The 14,071-nt window shown below is 45.0% G+C and overlaps 1 protein-coding gene across 2 annotated transcripts in view; it reads right to left on the bottom strand.

The window, feature by feature from the left end:
* Nucleotides 1-14,071, bottom strand: part of LOC106654817 (nuclear hormone receptor FTZ-F1) — a 38,298-nt gene that overhangs the window by 19,993 nt on the left and 4,234 nt on the right. The gene's annotated exons all lie outside the window — the stretch shown is intronic.

Here is a 14,071-nt window from a genome sequence, read left to right as displayed (position 1 = left end):
TATAGTCGTTTAAGCTTTATAACGCTCGGTACAGTGTCCGTCGTCGTCGTGCTAACAGCAGCAGCTCCGAGCAGGCGCAGAAAAACTGAATAGAAGACAAAAAAAATATATTGATGACCTAATTTCGCACGTAGCTCGCCTCGCAGCAGCAGCAGCAGCAGCAGCATACGAGCAAAACTCGTATAGCACATGTGTGCGCGCCTCTGTCGTACATATATCTGTCTTAATATATATAGGTGGCCGTGCTGTGTACATGTGTGTAATGCCAAACGCCGAACCGAAGCCGAGAGAGCCATACAGACCGAGAAACGAGAGACAAAGTGCCTATACGTACGCGGCTACTCGCTCGGTTAGAGGTAGATAGATATATAGATTTTAACGAAATTACCCTTGCTCGTTAAGGCTCCGTTGTGTTTGTGTGTCGCACACACACACACACGCACACAGACGTAGAACACACGTGTGCGTGCGCCCGCTCCTGCACCGCTGTGCATATACACGCGTATATACGTAGTATATAATGCAGCGCGCGCGAAGAAAAAGGGCGTGTTCGCCGTCGCCGTCGCCGTTGCTGCTGCACAATGCACGTGAATAAACGATTCAGCTGTGTGTACGGTGTATGTGTGCGCGCGCGTTATACGTGTATGTAAGACAAGAGCACGAGCTAAGCGGCGAGGCGAGAGTGACTCTGACAGAGAGAAGGGGAGGGGGAGAAAATATTGAGGGCAGCGATACACACGCACACACAGACTGCAGTCAGACACGTCTATACGTATACGTACTACTACTTACACTACTACTACTACTAATACTAATACTAATACTGCTGCTATACTAGTCGTCGGCGGCGGCGGCCCACACAGAGCAGAGAACTGCACGAGGCGCGCACATATTATATAGAACCTGCAGACGTTGAGTCTCTCTCGCGTATATGCACATACGTATGTACTGCGGCGCATTGCATCGTACGTACATATGTGCACAGACCACGCGTTCGTACAGCCACTATACTACTGGCCTGGCCGAGCTTACGCACACTACTCGAATTGCACACATGCTTTTTTGTCTCTGTGTGCTTTATATTATATGTGAGTGTAAGCTCGCGCGCCAGTCAGAACGCGCGGGCTATATGACGTATGTAATAATAATGCGATTCGAGACGCGGCAACTGCGCTCGAAGCGTCAGCGCTAGCAGCAACATTAGTACATTACAACTGTATGTATACAACCTCGTATACGTGGGGTCGTGCGCGTAAGTACGAGTAAGTTTCGCGAGTCGACGTCGAGTCGATCGGTCCGCGGCCGCGGACTCACACGCGCGCGAGCTTGAATATTATTCGACCCACGGTAGCAACGGCAGCAGAAGTTTTTTATCTGGTCGCTGAGAGGTCCAGATTTATAATATAATACTTTATATATATCGACATCCGATCTCGATTTTTCGATGCAGCCCACTGCAGTTTATATAGGCGCTGCTCCTAATGTATATAGGCACGCGCGCGCGCGAGATTGGCGCAGTGTACAGCTGCAGCAACTCTCTGCATAGGCCCGACTGCCGACACACACACACACACACACACACACATACAGACAGCAGAGAGCTATGTCGCTTACAAGTATAATACAGCCACTACTCTCGTTCTCATTAACTCATTACCTCGGCTTGACTTGGCACACAAGTTACACAACTTCGCTATATATACGGACACGTAAATGTATTACAAAGTCGCTGATATCGCGGCTGTCTAAAAGCACCGATACATTCATGACTCGATCGGTTTTATGATCTTTCCTGTTCTCTTGCCGCGATCAGATACCTGCGGTCTTCTGCGTGAATTTCGTGCGCAGATATATTCGCACATACATGGACACACACGTACACACACAGAACGAACCCCTCCACCGGAGCACGATATGTAGAAAGAGAGAGAGAGAAGTTATGCCGTACTATATATAATACCGAGTCGAATCAGTGACACACTGACACGCATACATAATACAAGCGCACACAAGAGCCGAGTTCGCTCGTCTGCCGAGCTTATAAACGAGTAACGCGCTATACTGCTGCGCTCGTTGTTGTTGTGTATATGCAGTTATAATTATTATTGTAAAACGTTGTAAAGAGGTGTACTACTATACGAGCTCGGGCATATAGTAGTATAAAGAGACGGCGGCTACCGCGCTGAAATCGAGCGAGAAAAGTTGCCGCTGCGCTGCCGAATAAAGGAGCTGCTGCACGCGGTTGAGCAACGAACGTAATAGAGAACTACAATTATGAAATTTCGTGAGTTTCTAAAGAGAAACAAACTGCGCACGCCAATGAGAGCGCATTATGCGGCTCCCCGTGCTTTGCTCCTACGACTGTTGCTGCTGCTGCAGCGCTATTATAAATGCTTAATTTTTTAGGTATAACATTTATAGGAAACGAGCGTACTCTCGGCTGTGCTGCGCTGCGCGGGAACAACAGCGACATCGAGACGAGAAAAAAAAATGTACAACACGCGCCTGAGACACATACATTTTCTATTTATTATATTATGTTATTTTTTTCATCAAAGAGAGCATTTTGCTCGGTACAAAGGCGGTCCGATTTTTCTTTTTTTTTTTTTGCGCGACGAAGCTTCGAATAAAATGCGATAATATACGTGTACTTCGGTAAACTCACACGGGGCCCCGGAAAGTCCGACTTTGAAAGCACACAGTGACACACAAGTACATCGTAATAATACAGCGAGCTCGAGTCCGAGTGATCATATGAGCGCGAATATTTACATATGTCAGAAAAAGATACGCGCGCTGCGCTCCTCTTCTAGCCTAGTATCTATCTATAGAAAATCGTCGCTCCGTCGAACTCGGTCAAGGCTACGCGGCTTGCGTCGTCGGCTGTGTGTTTACGCGCGACGATCGCCGCTGCGAAGAACGTATTATGCTACTCCTATATAGCGATTTGCACGAGCGAGCCGCTCGTCGTCTCTCGTACATTCGTATTATATAGTATTATATAGCCGAGCACAATTGTATGCCGCAAAAAAAAATCGTAATACGATTCGAATCACGATTCGCGATATATCGCTCTCGAATATATAAAAATATGTACTCGATACGCACTTTGTACTCGTAGCGATGTATGTATACTTTTGATATTATTATTCTCGTAGGCCATCTAACGTTATTAATTCGCTGATAATCTAACGCACGTCGAAAAGAAGATTCGCATGTGAAAAAAAATCGATAATGTATCATTACCAAAAAGCTCTATAAAGCTTCGCGAGGGATCATTGCATATTATAGAATTATAATAACGATCACGCTTGAATTATTCATAAATTGCGTTGCGTTCGCTTCTCGCTTACCGTGTGCCCGATTTGTAAAATTCGGTCGCACACGCGCACGCATTAGACCAAACGCGGAGATGGAATAATGCGTAGAAAAAAATAAAATAAAGCAGAAGTGAACGAGCAGCAGCAGTAGCAGTGTCGACGACGACAGCGAGTGTGTATAATACTGCACAGAAACAGGAAGGATACTTCCGACCACACCCGCGAGGCGGGCAACAATACGAATTGAGCAATATATTTTCAAAATCAATCTGGCAAAGTCGTCCATTTGTTGCTGTCACTCGCAACGCGCAGTCGGCAATGCCGATTTTTTTTTATTTTTCATTTACTTGTATATGCCTTTTTCGCGGCCTGCAACTCGCGTTCGCCTATAGCAGCAGCTGTTAAACTTGCATACACATTTTCCCTTCGAAAAAACAGGCGATCGGCCTACGCTATTATAATACAAGAAGCAAGTGCAGACTTTTTTCTCTCTGTTTTATTATTGGTTCTAAAAGGCGTATCTAGAAGTTTGGTACAGTTCCGTTGCAATATTCTTTCATCGTGTATCATTACGAGAACGGAAAAAAATTTTTTAAGAAATCGCACAAAATTATCAAAAGCGTGCACAGACCGAAAAAAAATAGGTACACACACTTTCGATTGTTTCAGCTATTTGAAAAACCGATACGAAGCAATGTTTAACTGTTTTCACGGTTATGTAGAAAAAAGTAAAAGTTCGGGTGGGAAACGCACGGTGTGCGCAAATAATTATGTACATATATGCGTGCGTTAATAAATATTTACACATACATATGTATAGATACACGAATATTCGTGGACAATAAGAAATTTATTATTAGCGCGTATTGCAGCTGTCGATAAGATAAGGTCGATCTTTTAGAAATCTAAAATGCGATCGCTTTCTCTCTCACGATAAAAAATAACGATTAAAGAAAAAAAAAATTAGAATCAATAAAAATGATTTTTTGTACAGTTGTATACAATACACAGAAAAATTATCGCAACAAAAAATGTTATCAAATTTTTATCAACTTTCTAATGTTATATCTTTCGCCTATTATTATTGTAATGAGACACGTTTTTTTTTTTGATATCTTGGAAATTTTGTCTTCTATTAATTAATCCGATTTCTTAAACCCACCGAGTGCAGGGGTACTCGAACCTCGAAAAGTTGAGATCGATTTGTTTTTCTTCGCCATTTGTAAACAACAGCGTGTGACAACAGTTTTTTCATAATTCTAGCGATTTTTTTTGTCTTAAAGATAATGTATTTTTTGACGCTGCATGCTTTGATGCATTTTTGCTACACGTATTTATCGCGTAAAACAAGGATCGTCTACAGAACAATAATACAGAAATAATCGCGCGTCGGCAACAGAAACTCGTAGCAGCGGTGCTATGCACATTTTACGAATGGACAGCAGCAGCAACGCGCTTACGTTCTGAAGGTAGGTAGGTAGGTAAAGGTAGTTTTGTGGGTGACTGAATAGATATAGGTTGATACGTAGGTAGGCATGCGCTATACAGAGGCTAGGCGCGCAGGTATACATGTATATCGAAATGGAATAGCAAACACCAGCGTGTCGAGTGTTGCACTGCAATGGTGGTGTTCGCCGCGCGGGCCTCTCTACAGGCCGTATAGGAGAGCCCAAGACGGCGTGTATAGTGCACAGGCTTGATCGATAAATTATCGCTTGGGTTCGCGCGACTCGGGCTTAATTTATGCCGGCCGTGTGGTGGCTCATATCTCTGTGTACGTGTGCAGTTGTATTTATGTATACATGCACGATATAGCTCGTACACACACACACACACACACACACACATGCACGAGCTCGCGACTTTAGTATTGTACATAAGGCTTCGATGCGCACCAATTTCGTCGCGCGAGGCTGCAGCTGCAGATTCGATCGATCCACTCCGGGATGCTTTTATTTTATCGTGCACATGCGTATAATAATATACAGCATCATCCAGCCGGTGCAAGAGACAAAGATTAACACATCGAAAAGAACGAGCGAGATATGCACATCGGAAAATAGCCAAACAGAAGAATGACCAGGCTGATATTGCGTAATTTGCGATCAACCGCTCGCTCGCTCGCTCGCCCAGAGAGAGAGAGACGTTGTGCGTGTATAATATATAAGTTTCGACAGATCCACGTTATAAGCGCGTATGTGTGCGCCTCGCGCACAGTCGAGAGCTCTGTGCTCGTTCTTCTCTCTTTTTGCACAGCGGGTTATCTTTTTCAACAACCGGAGGAACGACATTTGCAAAACCGTCTTTTTCTCTTTCCTCGTCCTCTTTTTTCTTATTTTTTGCTTCTCGTGGAAGTTGTCGCCAAAGTCGACATTTCATAAGGATCCGAACTCGATTGAGAAAGATCGCGCGCTCGAAATAGTGAAAAGCTCGCGCATAAAGCTGCATCGAAAAAAAGGCTACGTCGATCGTTAAAACGATCGACGTTCTCTATATTAGGCGATTTTCGTGGTATGGCCAGCGATGAAGCTGTAATGCCGATACAGCAGATCGAGTTGACACAGTATATTATATGTTATAAGGTATTCGTACGCACGAAAAGCCTACGAGCTTCACGACTCATTATATACTTTCGCTCGGTCGCGTCTCGTAATAATGCACGCACGCACGCAGAAACGAAGAGACATACATACATACGTATACGCACAAGCACACATCAGTTATAATAGTCGCTCGCTCGGCGGCCGCGAATGTGTATGAGCGATTGTGCAACGGCGACGACGAGAAGTCGGGCACCGCACACGAGAGAGCTCGGCTCTCGCGCGCGCGGAGAGAAGTCTTTTTTTTTTCTGCGGAGAGAGAAGTGGCAGCAGCAGGAGGTTTTTGTGTTATAAAAGCGAGGAAGGGGGAAAGAGCAGCAGCAGCAGCGGCGGCAAGGATTGCGTAAGGGGCCGCCGTGTGTTTCGAGATTCGCTTTAATCGGCGCGGGCCTTGGGGGCCTAGACCCACTTATGACTCGCTCTCTGCTATATTGCAGAATGCCTCGGCTAAGCCAAGCCAACTATACGAGCAGCCGCGTATCGTGACTCGTGTGCGAAGCAGTAACCCTTCTCTTCGCGATCGAGCGCACCGTATGTACTCGCGCTCCTTCACTTTCTCTCTCTCTCTCTCTCTCTCTTTCTGTCGCGATCGTTGTCGGGAGGCTTTATGGCGTATATATAATGCAGCAACTACTGACTTTGACTCTCTTTCTTTCCTTTTGATTCTCTCTCTCTCTCTCTCTGCTGCTGCATGGCAAGTGTTGGTTTAAATGCGCGTACGATAATGTATGTATGTATACGGAAAACACGTTTGATATCTGACCATACGACTCGTTGCCGCTGCTATTCAACACGCGACTATACGTCCTTTGTAATCGACTGCACACGCGATTGCGTCACACCATATTATTACAAGATCGAAAATTCGAAAGAATAGAGCTTGCACGAGACTTGGCTGTTGAAGTGCTCGCGGTGCTCAAAGCTCCAACTCGGTAAACCTTATATCTCTTGGCGAATGTGTGTAAATATATGTGTGTGATCGAGCGAGCACGACTGATCTACCACTGCTCATCGACCTTTGTAATGCTTCCATTAGCTTTTAATGCGCGCCCATGATGTCGTGTTGTTTGCCAGAGAGCCGGACAGTGAGAGAGCTTGGCATCGAAAGTCCGGAATTGGTGCGCGCCGACTAGGCTACCGCTAGTTTATCTCTGTACGTCTCTCGCTTCTTCTTTTTTCTCTCTCTCTCCAGTTCTGTTGATAAAAGCTCTGGCGCGTACTTTTTTCATACGGTAGGGCTTATTCCCCCTCCTACACGTCGTGCGTATAATACGCAGTACATGCGTGTGCGCGCGGCGTCTCGCAGTGGTATCGAAGCTCTCCGAATATAATAAAAAAAGCTCGAAGAAAAAAGCGACATCACAGGCAGGCAGCAGCAGCTTCTTTGTCGATGACCTCAAACTCGGAGCTGTATATCGCCCCGCACGCAACGGTCAGAGAGAAAGATATCATATGCCACTGATTCTTTTGCAAGCTCTGCGCTTGCGTGAACTTGCGCGCGCGCGACTTTTCTATTTTTGAAACGCCTAGTTTTCCGACTGACAGTTCAACGACGACGACGACGACGTTCAACTTACTATCTCTCTATCTTGCTATACTCTTGGGTACGTATGTGGGTGCGCGCTTGCGCGCGAGTGTGTATATACGTACGTATCCTCGTGGGGAATCTTGGCTCGTGTGTTTTCCTTTTCTGCAAATGGAGCAGCTAGCTAGCTCACTGGCACACAAATACTCTCTCGCATACCTATGTACATTCAGACGAACGAGCTTTGTACTTGCGCGTATATACACGAGCTCGGAGCTCGTTGAACCGCGCGCGCCGCGCTCTTATATACGAGCTTTATAGCCGAGCGCGCGCTCGACTTCTGTGCCGCTGCTATACACGTCGTACTCGACCAACAGCTTGCGCCGAGCCGGAGAGTAGGTGGCTGTGTGCTGGTGACCGCCTATATATATATACATTTGCCGATCGATAAGTCGTCGTTGTCGGTGTGCGACTCTGTATCTGTGTTTGCGCTGCTGCTGCTGCTGCTGCTTCTGCTGTTCACTTGGCACTATTCGCGACGCTTCAAGAGAGCGACCTGTGCCCGATGTAGCTTCTACCGCTGCAGAGGATGGGTCAAAACGATGTGACGCTTTATACATACGTATAACCGACGCATGAATAATTTTTACAAACGTTGCTGCTGCTGCTGCCGGCCCCAGATTTGGCCAGAAGCGCGCTTGCGACACGATCGTTATCTCGGTTCGTACAGGCCTACTACTCCATTTATCCGAGATACTACTGGCGTGTGAGCTTTTTCGAGCTGAGTTACGTATATATTCGAGTTGTTGAAAAATGAAATCGATCGAGAAAATCGACTCTTTAATGAGGATGATAATATTACTGCTCGCATTGAGCGCATTCCATGACATATAAACTGCCATTTCTACTGCAAGCGGCACATTGGTAATATACTGAATTTTTTCCACGGGGGCCCCCAGTATATAGCACACTCGATTACAAAATTTTTATATTCGATTCCGCTCTGCATGCAGCGCGCTGCGTTGAGAAATAAAACGAAAGTTTTAATGCGTAAAGTAAGCAATATCGAAGTTCATATGGAAACTCAAGCCCTTTGTGTTGCTGCTGCCGCACTACCGGAGCTTTTGTACATTTATCCTCTGCGTAACGATTGCCCACCGCCTGTTCCTCCAGCTTATGTGAACATCGAACGTAAGGCCCATAACGATTCGTACATAACTGGTGGTAATAATGTATACGTATACGCCAACGCTCGCGCGCGCTCGTGCGAACGAGATCCTCCCTCTCTCCATCTCTTGCTGTGCGATTCTGCTTCTCGATCTGCCGTGTCCGCGTGTGTGTTTGTGTGTGTATATCACGTTCTCGTTCACGGTCTCTTCGTGCGGCGCTTTCGCTTTCGTCGTCGTCGTCGTCCGCGGCGAGTCCCTCCTCTCTCTTTCTCCCGTACACACATAAGCAAAAGAGAGGAGAGGAACTACTCTCCCCATGTGTGTGCGGCGCACCGAGCAGCGGTGTGCCGGTGAAATCGAAAGTAATCGTACTCGTACTACTACTACATGTACTTTGCAGAGGCGTGTATGCAACTGCGAAACGGCCGTCGGGATCGTTTTAATTGCGGGCGCGGTCTCTCCATCGCCGATGCTGCTGCCACAACGTGTATTCAACGATGAAGTATAAGAAAAAAAAAAAAAAAAGAAAGGAGCGCGTCCACGTAATCGGGCACTTTTTTCGGCTGCCAAACTTTTATTTTCTCCTCCTCCTTCTCCGTCTCTCTCTCGCGTGCCTATTGCGTAACTACGTATAAACGTCTCCGACGTACTTATAATACATGCGTGTACGCGTGCGCGTGTGTGTATATGAGCAATTCTCTAAATGAAACGCATTTTTGGAGGTAGAATCGCGACAAATTTTTTTTTCAAGCTACGCGGATACGGACCCCCGGGAAATGTTTTTGGGGGTCCTAGGAACATGTAACCACGTAGGAACCATTGAAATTTCAATAGTGCTTACTTTTATAGCTACTTTTGTGATTTAGAGGACGAAAAATCATGTTTTCTTGCAAAAGCGGCTAATTACTCAATTTCTAAGTCGCTGAAAAAGTATCAAAACTCATCTAAAAAAAATAACTGACTACTGTGTTCGATAGGAAATTTTCTCAGCTTTCCAATGGTGGTATCAGATTTTCCGATAAATTGCACATTCACCGAGAAAATCACCATCACACATTGAGGGCTAAATATGTCGAAAAATTCAGTACGGAAAAAGTGAACTTTTTGGATAATTGTTGATTTTTCCTTGTGAAAATGAAATTTATCGAAAAATCTGACTACACCATGAGAAAGCCAAAGAAATTTCCTATCGAAAGCATATCTTTATTTATTTTTTCGGTGGAATTACAATGTTATACATGGGAATTTCTTTCACGTTGTTCGCTGTTTTCTGTTTCCGAGCTGATTCAGCGCGGTCGCGAGGTTTTCGGCTCGGTACAATCAAAACTAGCTCGTAAATTCCACTGAAAAAATAAATGAATATATGATTTCGATAGGAAATTTCCTCGGCTTTCTCATGGTGTAGTCAGATTTTTCGATAAATTTCATTTTCACAAGGAAAAATCAACAATTATCCAAAAAGTTCACTTTTTCCGCACTGAATTTTTCGACATATTTAGCCCTCAATGTGTGATGGCGATTTTCGCGGTAAAAATTGGATATTTCGAAAAATCAAATAGTACCATCGGAAAGCTGAGGAAATTTCCTATCGATTACAGTAGTCAGTTAAATTTTTCAGATGAGTTTTGATACTTTTTCAATGACTTGGAAATCGAGTAACTAGCCGCATTTACGAGAAAACATGATTTTTCGTCCTCTAAATCACAAAAGTAGCTATAAAAGTAAGCACTATTGAAATTTCAATGGTTCCTACGTGGTTACATGTTCCTGGGACCCCCAAAAACATTTTCCGGGGGTCCGTATCCGCGTAGCTTGAAAAAAAAATTTGTCGCGATTCTACCTCCAAAAATGCGTTTCATTTAGAGAATTGCTCATATAGCCGCCGCCGCCGCCGACGACAACTGGCTGCGTTTGCAACGTGCAGCGACTCGTATATATATTTATTTTTCGCTGCGATCCTACGCAATTATCGGTCTCTCTCGAGTTCGGTAAAACGTTAAAGCGCGCCGTGCGAGTAAATTTTTCTTCCGTTCGTTTTGTGCGACCAGCCGATATACATATATCGAGAGTGCGTGAGCGGAGGAAAAAAGAAACGATAACGTTTCCCAGAGCGCGCAGACAGCCGCTGCCACCGACACTTTGCGAATTCGATCGTACTATATATAATAATACTACCGTCGTGTGCTCGCCTTTCGATTTCCATCGAGATTCAGGCGGTGCGCGCGCACTCGCACGCGTTATATCCTATATAGATGTATAATACATGACACATATATTACGCGCGAATAAAATATACGCGCACGATTATATGTCAGTGTGTGTGTTTTCGTGCTCCCACATATTCTACTGACACCTACTACTACCACTGTATATACTGTAAGGCATGTGGTACGGCGGCTTTTGACAGTGGTGTCGGTGGTGGTGGCGATGCTGCTGCTGCTGCTGCGTGTATATAAAGCAGAGGCAGTAAGCGAACGCTTTTGATCCACTTTTGTCGTTCGACCTAAATACTCGTCGTCGACTGCTGCTGCTACTGCTGCACAGACAGACAGACGCAAGCATGTAAGCACGGCACAGCAGGCCGTGACAGACGTTTTCCATGCTGCTCTATACCCCCTATATACATACGATAAACCCCCACCCACGCGCAGCACCGAGAGAAAGAGATGTATATAGACACTTGGACTTTGACAACGACCAAGACGCCACACACACACACGGACAGACCACGACGACGTTCGTGTGTCTTATATCATGTTTTGTGTATTAAGCGCGACGCGTCATGCCGAGCCGAGCCGAGCTTTATCAAATTCCTTCTCTTTGGCCGGTGTGTCGCTCTTATCAGATTCTTACGTCACCCCGGCATCGTCGTCGTCGTCGTCGTTTTCTTCTCTGACTTTTGCCGGACAATTCGTTATTACATCTATATACGCTCCGACCGTATAATACGAAGTACGTCTGTATCGTGTATCGTCTGCTATATATGTAGAGCGTATTACAAAATCGACAATCGCACGCCGCCGGAGTTAAATGACTGTTACATTTAAATGCCTCGTATACCGAGTACATTTCGCTTTCTCCATACAATGTATTGCGAATGCTCGAAGCGGCGTAATGAATTATAACGAGAGCTTGAGCTGCTGCTACCGCCTCGTGCTTAAATAGGCATACACAACAACACACATTTATTCTCTCTCGGTTGTTGTTGTTTTTCGCTTCTGCTCGCTGTTTTTTTGTTTTTTTTAAAGCTCGCTCGCTGCCGCGACCGAGACTCTTCTCTCTCTCTCGCCTCGATAACAAAGTAACAACGATAGCTCGGGAGAAAGCGTCGATTTAATGAGCTTTGGGCGCTCGAGCTTGCGACCCAAGCGATCGCGTCAGCAGCGCACGATTGATTTTCTTTCTTTTACATTTTGATAATGATCCGTGTATGAATCGCAATGGGGGGAGCGAGCTCTCTTTCCACGCGTAATGAGTGCGACATTTTTGGCATTTCTCTTTCTCTCTCTCGCTGTCTCTTGGGAAAATTGCTCAACTTTTATTGGCTTTTTGCGGTCGTACTCTGTTGACCAAATTCGAATATAAATGTGATTCGCAATGAATGTATGTTTAAGCCAGCACGACGACGGAATTCCGAGTCTCTCTCTCTCTCTCTCTCTCGCTCGAATTTTTCGCCCGAAAATCGCCCGCTCACTTCGTGTTTATTATGTATGCGCGTATATTTATGAGCCATCCAATGCGCGCGGGAGAGCACGTGCTTATAGTCGTCGCTGTCGTCGGGGGGCTTTTGGAAAAACAACGCGCAAAAAGTATAATATTGCATTTTTCTGCGCGTAAATAACGAGCTGTGCTGCTATCGCGTCATTTATTTTGTATTTTTTTAATCTTTTTTTTTTTGTCAATGATTTATACGCGCAGTGTGTTGTGCGTATGCGCATGTGTGCAAGATGTACATTTCGATTCATTTCCAGAAACGAGCGCAATTTTTACGATTATGTCATGTATTACTTTCCTTTTCCGTACATAAATTTTACACGCGAGATATATACTTGAGTATACAATGTGTATTGACAGAAAAACATTGAATCACTCTCGATTATTGCCTCTCATAACTGTGTACATACAGAATTACTTCGTAATTCTTGCGACATCCCTCGCGCGTTCAAAGATATATATTCCGGTTTCCCTGTATACATATAGAGCGTGCCAAGCGCCTCGATTTACACTTTCCCTTTTTTTTTCAATTTGTCTATTCACAGCGTGTATGTGTGTTAATAAGCATCGAGAGGCACGTTAGAGTTTTTTAAGTATATAAGTACGCGTGGCTACTGACTTGACAGTTCGTTTGTTACGGTATCGAAAAAAATAAATGCTCGTGTGAAATCAGTCATTCCGTATACCTACACACACGGGGCTCGAGCCATATTTTGGTATTTATAAATAAACATAATAAAAAAAGCTCGACTCGCGAGCTTCTCTCGTAATAACAGATCGTATTATACAGTCGTTTGGCGCGCCGCGAAAATTAATATTAATAATGACAAACGAGCCGATGCGAATTGTACCGATCTCTCTCGAAGCACCAGTCACACAGCATAGCCAGCCACACGGCGCGCGCGACGCGTCCTTGCGTGCTCTCTCTCTCTCTCTCGCCTACGATATATAGATATAGATATACGTATAGTGGCATACACAAGCTTTACTTTTCGCGACCTTGAGACTGCGCGTCCTTGGCCCATAAAGTTCGCATGGGTATTATGTGTGTGTGTACACGATGAGAGATAGATGCAGCACACGCGTTTTAGCCCGAGATAACATCGAGGACGAGGAAATTTATTCGCTATCGCTATTTCTGCCGACTTTTATCGCTCGCCGATGTATTTTTCATAATTTTTTTGCGGATTCACGCGCGAAGACCGACACCTTCGAGTCCATGAGATAAAACGATTTTCGCGCGTAATATCGAAGGGTATGATGAGATTAGTCTCGTCGCGGCCTCGACGGGGGGGATTTTTTTGCAATTTTAATGGGACGTTTGTGCTCGCGGAGCAAGGACGAGATACGCACCTGTCTTTGCAGACGCGGTAAGCTTGAAAAATCCACAAATTGCCCTCTAAGCGATTGGACGAGCTTGACGGAAATTTTTCGCATTTAACGAACGATTTACTTTACCACGGAGCTTTTATGCACGTTTACTCCGTTCTGCTGTATTACACGTGTGATCTACGCGATGCGCGCGTGTGTCATAGACAGAGACGTGACTTTGACACGCAATCGAGTTTGTGGAGCAAACAATAATTAGAACAATTAAATGCGTTAAATACCGAAAGATAATTGAACTCGTCATGTTCTTTCCTTTTTTTTGCGTATACGATAACGAGTATTATATACATGAGAAAACGAGCGCGTAAGTGTGTGTACGTCTCCGCTGACGCTCGTGTGTGCAGTGGTATACGA

Source organism: Trichogramma pretiosum, unplaced genomic scaffold (assembly GCF_000599845.2).
Source record: "Trichogramma pretiosum strain Unisexual culture from Peru unplaced genomic scaffold, Tpre_2.0 scaffold56, whole genome shotgun sequence".
Taxonomy (NCBI): domain Eukaryota; kingdom Metazoa; phylum Arthropoda; class Insecta; order Hymenoptera; family Trichogrammatidae; genus Trichogramma; species Trichogramma pretiosum.
Note: the sequence above shows the minus strand (reverse complement) of the source record. Positions and strands in the feature narration are given on the sequence as shown.